Raw genomic sequence first — 14,978 nt, 5'->3', positions numbered from 1 at the left:
CCATCTGTGTTGTTGCAAATGGCAGTATTTCATCTTTTCTTATGGCTGAGTAGTAATCCATTGTATATATGTCCCACATCTTTATCCAATCCTAGTGATTTAGCATCTCTGTCCTGTTCCTGTTGAGGTTGGATCCTCAGATATCCTTGTGGAGATGGTGGGCTATATATCAGTTTTTCCTTTTCTGCTTCTCTCTCACTACACTAGTTACCAAAAGACAGGAGAAATTGAATCTGGGACAGTGAAATAGTGGAAGTAGAAGCCCTGAGAAAATAGTGATGATATCTCGATTAACTAAGTTTCACTTAAGCTATGGAATATTTGAAATCAATTCTACTTGTGCCTAATGTAGAGGAACTCCTTAGATGCAAAGGAGAAGAATTTTGGAGGAAATAATAGTGAGCGGAGCTCCTCCTATAGCAGCAGAAGAAAAAGACCTTCAGATGTTGGGCTCTCTAACCTCCATAGTTTACTTCACTGGGATGTTTGTGGATGGCAGTCAGAAGTGTTCAGCACGATGTCCTCACAGTTCGCTTACATTTCTGGGCAGAGTAGACTTGTGTATTGGAAACTTGTCCCATGGCCCAGCTCCAATCAAGTGTTAGGTAAAGTTGGATAGAGGGACTTGGGCTTCTTAGGGCCAGAATGGAGACATTCCATTTCTTCATTTCATGAGCCCTTGTCTCTTCAGAAAAGAGATTTTCCTGAAACTGAGAGGTTTTGATTCCCCAAAATAAACTCTTAGCTTTCTGGAAGTAATGCTATCATGTATCCTGGAAAATATGATTCTGAAAGTGTTGGCCAATTGTCACTGGTGTGAGACATGGTGTTTTGGAATATTCTAGATGTACAATACAGAATCAGATTAATGGAGAAGTCGACAAGTTATCTGGGGGCACACATTGACGTGGTGCTAATGGGAAGGTGAAACTTCGCTTTGATATTTATGTTAAAACCTTTTCTACATTTGTACCTTTAACTTAAATGAAAATTATTATAATAAGTAAGCACATGATGACATAAACCACACAAGAAGGATGGAAAACTCTAGTGGCAATGAGATTGCTGATGAAGTTGGAGTTAGAGAAAGTTTCTTAAAGAAGGTGAATTAGTTCTTTCTTGAAGGAGGTTATAAATGCAGATTGATATTTGTGTTATAATTTGCATTTAACAGCTCATTTAACCTTATCAAAGGTTTTTCACATTTATCATCTCTCATTATCCAGACAAAAATTCTGTAGCGGATATCATACCATTTGAATTAATTAATTAATTGATTAAAAGAAACTATGCCATAAAGAAGTCAAGTATCATCTAAGGACACATTTTGTTAACTGAGTATCTGAGACTTGTGGACCCTGACAAAGAAGATATCTACTAAGAAGGGCTCTTGGTGGCTAAATGGGCTCAAATATAAAAGCAGAGCCTAGCAGCTGTTTCTAAACAGAGGCCTCTCACACAAACAACACTTCAGGGAGAATCCTGCACTAAGCTGCCTGCCTCCTGCACTGAACTGCCTTCCTGCACAGTGTTCCTGTCATGTGAGCCAGCTTTTATAAAGGAGTTCCTGGAACTGTATTTCAACCAATAAGACTGACGCTTTTCCACTTGGAGCTGCACAGATATATCTCATTAGCATCTTTACCGACCAATCAGAGCAGCTCTATCTGATCAATCAGGACAATGCTTTTTGGACCAATCAAATGCAAGGATTTGGAGTCTTCATATGCATGGCGATGGACCAATCAGGGACCATATATAGGGACTTTTTTCTGTATAAGTCAGCTCCCCACTGGCTCGGAGAGTGTGCTTTCCCTTTCCACCGAAGATGGAAGACTGCATTTCCCTGGCTGGAACTGAAACACCAAAGAAGTCTTGTAGATGCTGAGCAGAGCAGATGGAACAGATGGAGCAGAGTTGAGCAGACCTGAGCAGAGCAGGACCGCCTCGCCCTCACAGCCATGCCGTTCCATAGCTGTGCTGTCTCATAATCGAGCTTTAACACTATTGACCTGTGTGGTGTTGTTAAATTGGCGCCAGTGACCATTAGTTGACAGACTTGAGCCCCAATCCCCTGCGTTATGATGTGTGTTACTTCCATAAGATATAGTCTCTTTCTAATTTTATCCGTCATTTTATAAGTAACAATAAAATAGAAAATCATGGATGTCCTAATATTTTTGCTGACTATTCAAAGTATGAAAACACAAGGACAACAAACTAAGGAAATAGTTAAGCTGTTAATAGTAGAATAGTTATTAAAAACTGATTATACCATTTCTGAATTAGTCCCAAAAAGTTAGAGAAAATGAATTCTCATCAAGATCATGTCAACTTGGGCAGATAAGGTACACTAAACAATTGATTTTTCTTAATGCAATGTAATAGTGACCTTTTAAAGTTATGCTCCTAAGACTTCATATAGACAATTTTTTTTTGATTATTAGTCTGCTCTAAGTGATGTGTCAAGGTTCCCCCTCCCCCGCTCCACATCCTTTTATCATGTCGTGTCTGGAAATAGAACTGGATATGATGTTCTGGTCCTGGACTTTCATTCTTGAGGTCAAGAAACGTTAGGCATTGGGTTGTCAGAATTAGCTCTAGATTGCTTTCTCAAAATGGGGGGAGCTTGGCTCACCACTCATTCTTCCACATGTGGCTGTTGCCTTTGACAAGCTTCTGCTTATGGGCTAATTAAAGATGGCTTGTGTGCTTATCAGAGTACTGTCACATTTTATGCATTATCATCATTCAGATATTTTGTTTGCAGGATTTCAAAGTCTGAATTGATCACAGCCTCTCTTCCTCCTTCCCATACCTTCCAACATTTTGCTTCTCCTGAGCTTGTACTTTATTTTTGGCTTCTGACCTTACTCCCAATATTTTGATTATTAAATAAGGAGGTTCCTGCTTTTGTAAAATAAAGTCAAATGATACAGTTTTAGCTCTCAAGGAGCTCATAGTGTAGTATGATAGGCAAAAAAGGAATCAGGTAATGACAGTACTATACGGCAACAGTTGTTTCAAAGATGGTTTATTTTTAGTAGTGTGGTCTTGGTCAATCATATGACACACAAGCAGAGATTTGAGACTAAATAGAAAAAACCCAGGAAAAAGTAATATATTTTCTATTGCTATTAACAAATTATCTCAGAACTTAATGACTTAAAACAACATTTATTATCTGGAAATTTCTGGGGGTCTAGAGCCTAAGTCTGGCCTACAGGATCCTCTGACTCAGGGCCTCTTACAAGGCTGCGATCAAAATTGGGCTGTATAGTGTTCTCAAAGTTTGTCAGGAGTGGGTCTCTGTATAGGCACACTGTTGTAGTTGTTGTTAGGATTCAGTTCCTTGTGAGTTGGACTGAAGACCTCAATTCTTTACTGCTATTGCCTGGAGGCCCCCTTCAGTTTCTCACCAGGTGGACCTCTCCGTAGAGTAGTTCACACAGTATGTCAGCTGTCTTCATTACAGTGAGCAGGTGAGAGGGCGAGAGAGAGTGATGCAAGCAAGATGGAAGTCATAGTCTTTTATGATTTTATCTCAGAAGTGACATCCATCACTTTTGCCCTATTCTGTTTATTAGAAGCAAGTCACAAGGTGGAGCCCCTACTCAAGGGAAAGATATTAGCCAAAGGCTTAACTAGCAAGAGGTGGAGAATCATTGGGGGCCATGTTAGAAACTGCCTACCACACTCAGAATAAAATATCTGTTAAAAAGTCATGAACTTTTCTTAGTAGGAGCTAAAAGTATAACCTTTAGACTAGAAAGTGGCTGAGAATTATTTTGAATTGACAAATTATCTCATTTCTCATTAGGTTCAGGGTATATTAGATTAGGTGCAGCCAAAAGGGCTAAAAGAAACTGAAGCATGGAGGGTGAAAAGCACTTACCATTTATTGAAAGACTGCAAGAAATTATATTGGTTGCCTCCATACTTTCACTCAACTTTCTGGAAATGTTGTATGCAATAGGGAGGCAGCCTTAATGGCAGGGCTGTTTTACAGAACCGTGCAGGTTGTTTCCTTCATAACTCCTGGATCATCAACAGTGTGAGCAGCACATGTTGAAGTGTGCACATAGTGACATCCTTGCATCTGGGGGTAGTACTAGTGGTATGATTTTGACTAAAGTCTCTAAGCCTCAGTTTCCTCATCTGCAAAATAAAGAATCAATATTAACTCTCAGGATTGCTATGAGTATTAAAGCTCTCACCATCATCGCTTACTCAATGCTTACTAAGACCCAGGCATTCCTTTCTTTTGAAATATATTAACTTCACAATAACTCCATAAAGAAAATTTTTTTATGATCTCATTTTTTCCTTACAAGGAAACTAAGGCATAGAGAAGGTAAATAGTTTGCCTAATACCACAGGGCCGGGAAGTGGTTCAGCTTGAGTTTTTAATGCCTATGCTATACTGCATCTCACTCTGGAATCAAGACCATAATGTTGTAGCTAGCACTTACTACATACTCAATATTAGCTCTTATTTTACTTCTGTTTTGCTAGTGGGGAAACAAAGACTTGTAAGTGGTTAATAACTTAACCTAAATAGTAATCCAACTCTCCAATGGATGAGTCAAGATTTTAATGCATGTATATGGCTGGATCCGAGGCACATGCTTTGTCTTATTCAAAATAATTATGCCAACTTTGAAGTGGTCTTAGTTAAAAGGAAAACTACCTGAATAGCTCCTTAGGGCAATGCTACATTATAGTGCAGCACAAACACTGATGTTTGTAAGTATGATTCTAGACCATCAAGAAAAGGATAAATTTTATATAATGTACCTTCTGTGAGAAGGACTGGAAGTATGTAATATATTTCAGATTTCCATTAAATTCAGTAAAATAGAATCAGTTTGATACTATACCGGGTATGCTTCACCTACCTGGAAAATTGATTTATGTTGCACAACTCATTTCTGAATAGTGACAGTTAAGTGAAGTATGGCTATATAAAATAAGAGGGATAGCAAATGCAATAGCTTTGGATATTTAGCTACAAAATGGACCTCAACAATCCTAGTTCAGTTTCCTGCATCTTATTGGAAATATAGAATGTTCTGTAACCTATGAAATTAACTATGTTAAAAGAATGTGATCCACACAATATACTTTCATTATTAAAAAGATATGTGTGCCCATTCACTAGTTGTACCTTTTCCACGTAGGGATATGTTTGTGTGTGTGCGTGTGTGTGTGTGTATATACACATGTATAAAATAAAGTTATTAATTATGTATTTTATTCTGTGCTACTGTTATGAAGGAATAGAGAATAGAACTGAGAGATGAAGTGTTATTTCTTAGGGAAAACAAGAATTTTACCTGTAAAGACATATCAACAGTAAAGTAGGTGCTATTATAAATTTATGTTCTCCATCCTAAATTGACTTTCAGTACTGGTTGGGGAGGGAAAACAAACCTTTTCCATTTCTGTAATCATCTCACTGTCCTCACCTTCAAAATATCTAAATTGACTTCCCTTACCTTTTTATCCATTTTTCTGGCTTCTCTGCTTTATGTTTTTCAGAGTTCTCCTTTCTATATGTATCTCTAAATAATAACATCTACCTTTCATACTATTGAAAATGTTCAGAAGGCAGTTTAGTGAATTTAATTAAGCAAGTGACCATTGGAGTCAAAACTACTTTAGTTTAGATACCTGTTCTGTTTGCCAGCTGGAAACCAGGGTAAGTTCCTAAAATTCTCTAAATTCACAAAAGTGGTACTCTTAGGTATATTAAGGATTAAATTACATAACCCATGTAAAGCTTTCAGTGGAGTGCCTGACAAATAGTAAGAGGTCAATAAATGTTAATTGTTAATATTATAATTATTGCTAATAGTACATATTTTTGTTAATATTATTTATTGATACAATCATTTTAAAGTGCTGAGAGCTTGCAAATCTGTACCTTCAATTCAGATATCTTTTCTGGGATTCAGCCTGCGTAAACCCCAGATCTAGCTTTCAGTGATCCATCTGCTTAACTCCATTTCTATTGCTGATAGCTTTGCTTATTACTTGAGCCAGTCTCTTGGGAGAGCAAGGCTATTCACTTTGCCTAGTGGAATTGTGAATAGACTAATATTCCAGGCACTTTCAGTTATTAGAATAGTCCTATTTCAGCATTTAATATCCAGTCTTGTATATTTTAAGACATGAGTCTTAAATTCTATTCAAAGCTCTCTTGTCTTCAAAGCATAGCTAGGACTATCTGTCTTCAGCAGCTTGGAGCAGAGTTTCTCCATCTGTTAAGTGCTAGCTTCTATCTTAGATTCCGGTGGAGAAGAAATAGAGGAAAAAATACAAACCTCTCCTTGAACTGTGAGTAGAAGCAATTACTTGTTAATCGATGAGAGGTCTCTCACTTACATTGGTCATTTTTGTCATGAGACAGGAGGGTCATGTTTAGATTTTCTCCTAATTTCTCGATATGAGAGATCCAGCTCTGGCTTGGTATTTTCCACCTCCTGTGCCCTTAGCTTGTGGCTTTTTCCACAGCAGCTAGCTGCTGGGGTTCCTCTTGGGAGAAACTCCTGCAAGATAGCTCAAATCCAGCTACTTTCTGAGGTGTTTACTATTTCAGCCTTAACAGTGTAAGTGTAGTTTCATTGCTTCCCACTCTTTTAGCCCTATCTTCTTTTTCTTTTCCCAGCTCATGGTGACCTATGATGGCAGATTAGTAAGTCTGCTGGTTATACAAGTATATAACTGAGGAACAAAATGTTTTTCTCTTTTTCTTGTAGAAATCCCACTATTACATAAGCGATTTTCATGAAGCTTCTTTTTTCTAGCAGATTTTGGAAAGAGAAGCATTCCTGTAGACTTCTTTTGGGAAAGAAAGAAAACTCTTTCTTTTTGGACACCTGTAGTTCAGAAAAGTCTCTCTTAACCTCCAATTTTCTATGTTTTGACTTTCAGAGATGATGGACATTGGGTGTGGTGGAGAAGATTCTTGGATTCTTGCCTCTCATTAGGCCTTGAAGGTAAGTGTTTGACATCCAACAGCTGACGAATCTTTGAGCTTAAAATGCAAGAACTTTGCATATTTTGTGTATAATTTTGAGCCTCTGCAGCAATTCCTAGAAAACAGGACAATATCTCATATGGACCTCTGTTATACTCCACTAAAAATTGTCAGTACCACACATCTGGTACCATTATTCTTCTGTGCTCATTTTATATCTCCATTGTCTAACATAGTATCTGCAACATGGTAGGTATTCAGTAAATATTTGTTGAATGATTGAAAAGCAAAAGGTAATGCATAGAAGAGCTGATCCTAAGCACTATGGCGCACAATAGATAGAAAAGACACAATCCTGGAAATAGGTACCCAGAGAAATTGCTATCATCATCTTAATACTTAATAACACCTGAAGTTCTTAAATTGGTCCTTTTGATACTATTGTATTTATTGTGCGGATTTCTATACTTTTATGCTTTGGTTTCACTGTCTACTTATTAAATAATTACTTTATGAGAACTATGGGTTTAAATTAAAACCTTTACTTTGTTTCTGCAGTGAGTTTTGCTGTAATATACAGTGATTATGAAATAACCTCAAATTTAGAAAAGATTATTAAAAGGCAAAGTCCAATAAATATTTTATTTTTGTTCATTCTTTCTCAAATCACATTCAAATAGTCTCTTTTGCACTTAAGTGATTTTTTAAGAGTTTTATACTCACTTTAAAATGGAAGATTCTTTTTTTAGCTTTTAAAAGTTTTCTGAAAACTTAATTTCCAAGCAAAGTATTTCAGAGAAAATTTAAATCTAAATTTAGTCTGTCAGATAAATATGAATAAAATTTGATGAAAAGTACTGAATGGTATATTTTGTAATTCCTTAGAAATTTTGGGACTGTTACTGGGTTCCCAAGTAGATTTACCTGAGACCAGCCATGAGTCATCTTGAGTTGCATTAGCCTGATCACTTGATATGAACTAATCGCTACACAATCTTTGTTAAAAACACACATAAGAATTAATCATAAGGTTCTGTTTCAATGCATTTCAGTGAAGTTTAAGAAGAGGAAAAAAGACAATCTTTTTAAGACGTCCTGTTAAAAAAGTTGCTAGGAATTTACAGAGATTGCTAAAGAAGTAAATTGTATTCTCAACCAATTGCTTGGCTATTTCTGGTACCTATGGGAAGTGGAGTTACTAAGGCAAGTTACCAGGGAAACCTTTTCCTCACTGGAAAAGGAAAATTGTGTACTAAGAGTCCATGCATAGCAAGGCTATAATCTTGCTATGCTTTCATTTCATCTAGGTTAGCCACAAAGGAGCAAACATTGTAGAAACTGGATGCTAAGAAAGCAGAAGGGCAAAAGCAATTTTATAATCTTAAGTTGATTATCCATACTAAAAATGTTGCTAACAGTAGTACTAGTAATAAAAATAATTATAGATATTTACAAAGCACTGTATGGTTTAAAACCTGCACTCATTTAAATTATGTCTCTTGGGAGACATTATTGTTTTCAGCCTCATCTTAAAGGTGAGGAAACTTAAGTGAATGGCCCATGGTCAACAAGATTTAAGTTGGAACCTGCAAGTTGTTCCTATTCTCCTTGATTCCAGAGCATTTGTGCTATTTTTCTAGAGTAAAGCTAATTCCTGGACTTGCTTGTGAGAAGATGCAGAGGTAAGTTTAGCATGAATTAAAGAAAGCATAGTTTCAGGACCGCTCTCACTTTGCATGGGCTAATTCCAAAGTCTTGGGACAGTCATTAGCAATCTTTATATATTTTTGTAAAATTTTGCAATATTTTTAAAAAATATTTAAAATATTTAAAAGATTTTTTTGATCTATAATCAGTCTTTCCACTGCATCTTCACCTCTTACTTCCCCTTATATTGACTTGGCATTTTGTATATTTTAAGACATGAGTCTTAAATTCTATTCAAAGCTCTCTTGTCTTCAAAGCATAGCTAGGACTATCTGTCTTCAGCAGCTTGGAGCAGAGTTTCTCCATCTGTTAAGTGCTAGCTTCTATCTTAGATTCTGGTGGAGAAGAAATAGAGGAAAAAATACAAACCTCTCCTTGAACTGTGAGTAGAAGCAATTACTTGTTAATCGATGAGAGGTCTCTCACTCACATTGGTCATTTTTGTCATGAGACAGGAGGGTCATGTTTAGATTTTCTCCTAATTTCTCGATATGAGAGATCCAGCTCTGGCTTGGTATTTTCCACCTCCTGTGCCCTTAGCTTGTGGCTTGTCCCACAGCAGCTAGCTGCTGGGGTTCCTCTTGGGAGAAACTCCTGCAAGAGAGCTCAAATCCAGCTACTTTCTGAGGTGTTTACTATTTCAGCCTTAACAGTGTAAGTGTAGTTTCATTGCTTCCCACTCTTTTAGCCCTATCTTCTTTTTCTTTTCCCAGCTCATGGTGACCTATGATGGCAGATTAGTAAGTCTGCTGGTTATACAAGTATATAACTGAGGAACAAAATGTTTTTCTCTTTTTCTTGTAGAAATCCCACTATTACATAAGCGATTTTCATGAAGCTTCTTTTTTCTAGCAGATTTTGGAAAGAGAAGCATTCTTGTAGACTTGTTTTGGGAAGGAAAGAAAACTCTTTCTTTTTGGACACCTGTAGTTCAGAAAAGTCTCTCTTAACCTCCAGTTTTCTATGTTTTGACTTTCAGAGATGATGGACATTGGGTGTGGTGGAGAAGATTCTTGGATTCTTGCCTCTCATTAGGCCTTGAAGGTAAGTGTTTGACATCCAACAGCTGACGAATCTTTGAGCTTAAAATGCAAGAACTTTGCATATTTTGTGTATAATTTTGAGCCTCTGCAGCAATTCCTAGAAAACAGGACAATATCTCATATGGACCTCTGTTACACTCCACTAAAAATTGTCAGTACCACACATCTGGTACCATTATTCTTCTGTGCTCATTTTATATCTCCATTGTCTAACATAGTATCTGCAACATGGTAGGTATTCAGTAAATATTTGTTGAATGATTGAAAAGCAAAAGGTAATGCATAGAAGAGCTGATCCTAAGCACTATGGCGCACAATAGATAGAAAAGACACAATCCTGGAAATAGGTACCCAGAGAAATTGCTATCATCATCTTAATACTTAATAACACCTGAAGTTCTTAAATTGGTCCTTTTGATACTATTGTATTTATTGTGCGGATTTCTATACTTTTATGCTTTGGTTTCACTGTCTACTTATTAAATAATTACTTTATGAGAACTATGGGTTTAAATTAAAACCTTTACTTTGTTTCTGCAGTGAGTTTTGCTATAATATACAGTGATTATGAAATAACCTCAAATTTAGTAAAGATTATTAAAAGGCACAGTCCAATAAATATTTTATTTTTGTTCATTCTTTCTCAAATCACATTCAAATAGTCTCTTTTGCACTTAAGTGATTTTTTAAGAGTTTTATACTCACTTTAAAATGGAAGATTCTTTTTTTAGCTTTTAAAAGTTTTCTGAAAACTTAATTTCCAAGCAAAGTATTTCAGAGAAAATTTAAATCTAAATTTAGTCTGTCAGATAAATATGAATAAAATTTGATGAAAAGTACTGAATGGTATATTTTGTAATTCCTTAGAAATTTTGGGACTGTTACTGGGTTCCCAAGTAGATTTACCTGAGACCAGCCATGAGTCATCTTGAGTTGCATTAGCCTGATCACTTGATATGAACTAATCGCTACACAATCTTTGTTAAAAACACACATAAGAATTAATCATAAGGTTCTGTTTCAATGCATTTCAGTGAAGTTTAAGAAGAGGAAAAAAGACAATCTTTTTAAGACGTCCTGTTAAAAAAGTTGCTAGGAATTTACAGAGATTGCTAAAGAAGTAAATTGTATTCTCAACCAATTGCTTGGCTATTTCTGGTACCTATGGGAAGTGGAGTTACTAAGGCAAGTTACCAGGGAAACCTTTTCCTCACTGGAAAAGGAAAATTGTGTACTAAGAGTCCATGCATAGCAAGGCTATAATCTTGCTATGCTTTCATTTCATCTAGGTTAGCCACAAAGGAGCAAACATTGTAGAAACTGGATGCTAAGAAAGCAGAAGGGCAAAAGCAATTTTATAATCTTAAGTTGATTATCCATACTAAAAATGTTGCTAACAGTAGTACTAGTAATAAAAATAATTATAGATATTTACAAAGCACTGTATGGTTTAAAACCTGCACTCATTTAAATTATGTCTCTTGGGAGACATTATTGTTTTCAGCCTCATCTTAAAGGTGAGGAAACTTAAGTGAATGGCCCATGGTCAACAAGATTTAAGTTGGAACCTGCAAGTTGTTCCTATTCTCCTTGATTCCAGAGCATTTGTGCTATTTTTCTAGAGTAAAGCTAATTCCTGGACTTGCTTGTGAGAAGATGCAGAGGTAAGTTTAGCATGAATTAAAGAAAGCATAGTTTCAGGACCGCTCTCACTTTGCATGGGCTAATTCCAAAGTCTTGGGACAGTCATTAGCAATCTTTATATATTTTTGTAAAATTTTGCAATATTTTTAAAAAATATTTAAAATATTTAAAAGATTTTTTTGATCTATAATCAGTCTTTCCACTGCATCTTCACCTCTTACTTCCCCTTATATTGACTTGGCATTCAAGTAGTTGTGGGCAGTTTTACGATCTGGCTTAGAGGAGATTGATTTGGCACTATACTGATTTACTGAAATTTATTTATGTGGTTTGGTTCTCTCCCCCATATTATTAAATTACTGCTAGCCATGCTGATGCAGAGATGTTTTCTAGGAATATTACTATAGCCTGTTGTGTTGACTCTTATCAGGGTTGATATATAAAAGTGCATTATAGACAGTTGTTTATCAAATGAATTTATCCTATAGCTTTGGTATGTAAAATATGTAGGAAGAGGAGAAAAGGGTTGAAAATGCTCAGAGGCAGAAGCTAATTTGAATGAAATGTAAGTAGAGAAATAGATGTTCATCAACATCTAGTCACAACTCTTCCTGAGGTTTTCCCAAATATGACACAATCCTAAAATTCTGCATGACATTACCAATGACAGCTTGTGAAACTAAAAGTTAATTTAGTAAAGGAAGTTAATAGAAATATGTCATTTTTCAATTTTATTTTTTTTGGTATTGTAACAATAAAATTTATAATTTATTGTGATTTACTTTCTCATTCTAAATATTCTCTTAAAGGGGTCAAATATATGATGACAGAAAGAAATTTAACTTTGAGTGGTGAACACTCAATGCAATATACATACGACGTATTATTGAATTGTACATTCAAGACCTCTATAATTTTATTAACCAGTGTCACCCCAATAAATTTAATAAAAATACTCTCCTAAATGATTTGGTATATATTGTATAAGGTTAAGACTTCATAAAACCTGGCTCCTCTACTGAAATATGTGTGCCCAGCAAATATTTCTTAAATAAATAAATATCTTAAGCAATTATTTTTGATGTCTGGATGACTTGATACACTAAAGTTCTGACCTTAAGGACTTGTGGGTGGGTTTTCTTTTAAGACTGGGAACCAGATCCTGTGTGAAGCTTGTGCTCAGTACAGAATTATTATATATCTACTTTAGTACCTGCCCCAAACTACCTGCATTTGTGTTCAGTGTGTTCCTTTCTCTTTCAGCAACTTAATCTCTTGCCTTCACAGGATATGAACCAGAACCTCTGTTTTTGAAATTCTAGGCTCATCAAGCTAATGGAAATTGATCGTTTCATTCTGAGCAGGATTCCAGTGGTCCATCCTGGGAGAGACAATGTTAGAGTCGTTGAACTTAGGTGTCACAGATGATGGAAGGCTGTTGGGAGTAATAGAGACAAGCATCTTGTTCCTTCCATACCCATAATTCTTGGAAGTCATGATTATTCTGGAAGGTTGAGTGGATTATGGCACTAGAAGTCATTGCTTAGGACACTTATATTAATAATTCCTGGAGTCCTAAGTTATTACAGAGGGAGTAGAAACATAAAGGGATGCATAGATGATCAGGCAATTCATATCACAGGGACAATTCATATCACACCTAGAACTGAAGATTATAGTCCCTTTTCTCTAATTTCATCACCTGTGTAAACACTCCATCCCTTTCTTCACCCACCCTGTTTCATTACTCTAACCTAAGACTCTTGTATATGTGACCCAAGGGTAGTAATTCTCAAAGTGTGGTCCTTTCCACATATCAGAATCACCTGTAAACATTTTAGAAATATGAATTCTCAGACCTGCTAATCAGAAACTGTAGGGAGTAGTGCTCTAGAACAAATTTATATGCAGTACCAATGGTCATCTGGGCCTCGCGAGGGATGAGAACAAACGAAAGCCATCAGGAGAGAAGGCAATGATGCAGACCCTTTCTAGATACAGGATGGCATGGTCTGTCCTGGCTTTGCTCTGTCAATCTGGATTTTTCCTTATGTAAAGAGTTATTTTTCTGCTGCTTTATACATATGGCTGAAAAGTGATCTCTTAGCTCTACAAGAACTCAGTTAACAGAGATCGATTAATCTGAAACAATTTTAGGAGGATTTGATTGACTTGGTTTGGATGAGTTACAGCCAGGCTGACAGGATTGTATGGGAAAAGCAGGGCTCACACTTGTGTGTGGTAAGTCAATTCCCAGAAAAGGGGAACATCGGGACTCATAAGACTGAAGACCACTAATATTCTAAATTATATTTCTAATTTTTATTAAATTTCTTGCCCACATTTTGATTCTTTTGTACTTTAAGTTCTGTACTCATTTCTGTATGCCTTAGTATATGAAAATAAAACAGGTTTTTCAAGAAAGTTGAATTTCTGCTGGAGTAAGAGGTAATTGGAAGTTTGACTTTCATGCTGGGGCTTTTATTGCCTGCTTAAGATATAAAGTGTCATTCCTCCAAAGCTCTGAAATAGCTCAATAAAAAACCACTAATATTGCTGTTCAGGCATTTTAATTAAGCATCTTTAACTTTCACTACCATGATATTCAAATAATGTCTGATGCAATGAGTCTTTCTGGTTGCAAAACTGGAAGCCCTCCAGTAATTTAAGCAACATTTCGAATGAATTTAATTTTAACTCAGATTCTAGGTAACTAAGAATTATTTTTACTAATATCTAAAAATAATCACAGATTTGTTATACCTTTAATCTTCTTTTTTTTTTCATCATTAATAAACAGTTATTTCTAAGTCTAGGTTTTTATATTTATTGTTTCCTTACAGCTAATTATGCTGATTTCCCAATGCCGTACAATAAGAGGAGACTTTCAATCATAAAGATGATATTTGCATCCAGAGACCATGGAGACATTCCTTGATTTAAGAGATGAACTCATTTACCATGGAGAGTGGATGGTTTCATTCTCAAATCCTACTCTCCAGGGACCCAAGGAGACTAGAACTTTGTGTATTTACTTCCCACCACATTTTTTATTTTGTTTTTTTAAATGCATTCAAAATGGTGCTAGTCACCTTTGCTGCATGGACTGCATGATATGCAATAAATCTCATTTTAGATAAAAAAAAAAAATCAAATATCATCCAGATATTTGGCAAATATCATCCAGAAGCTGGCAAATATTCTCATTTAAGGGCCAGCGAGTAAATAGGCATTATGGGCTACATGTAGTCTGTCATATCTCCTCCTCCTCCTCCTCCTCCTCACCTTCCCCTTACACCCTATTTTCTGCCTCTTCTACTTCTTTTGTTTTTTGTCTTCTTCTTTTTCTTTGTAACTTATCCTTAGCTCTTGAGAAATGCAAAAACAAGCTTCAGAGTTGGCCCACAAGCTTTTTTGATCCATCATTACAGTCTAGAAAAGAACCTGAAAGTGATCGAATTTTCTCTTGTCAAACTCGCATGAATTTTCTATCATCTTTTTGTGATCAAATCATATGACCAGATTGTGGTATAAGAGATGAAACATGCAGAGCAAAGGAAGTAAGGGACAACCAATTGATAAATGATTTCAGAATTAATAAT

General features: G+C 35.9%; 1 long non-coding RNA gene across 1 annotated transcript in view; it reads left to right on the top strand.

The window, feature by feature from the left end:
* The window catches only part of LOC111743500, a 105,712-nt gene that overhangs the window by 9,031 nt on the left and 81,703 nt on the right, over positions 1 to 14,978 (top strand). Inside the window, exon 2 of the long non-coding RNA XR_002781733.1 lies at positions 6,937 to 7,001. This is a non-coding gene — a long non-coding RNA (uncharacterized LOC111743500). The remainder of the gene's footprint in view (positions 1 to 6,936; positions 7,002 to 14,978) is intronic.

The sequence above is a fragment of the Pteropus vampyrus genome, unplaced genomic scaffold, assembly GCF_000151845.1.
Source record: "Pteropus vampyrus isolate Shadow unplaced genomic scaffold, Pvam_2.0 Scaffold115, whole genome shotgun sequence".
Classification (NCBI taxonomy): domain Eukaryota; kingdom Metazoa; phylum Chordata; class Mammalia; order Chiroptera; family Pteropodidae; genus Pteropus; species Pteropus vampyrus.
This window is presented reverse-complemented; position numbering and strand designations above follow the sequence as displayed.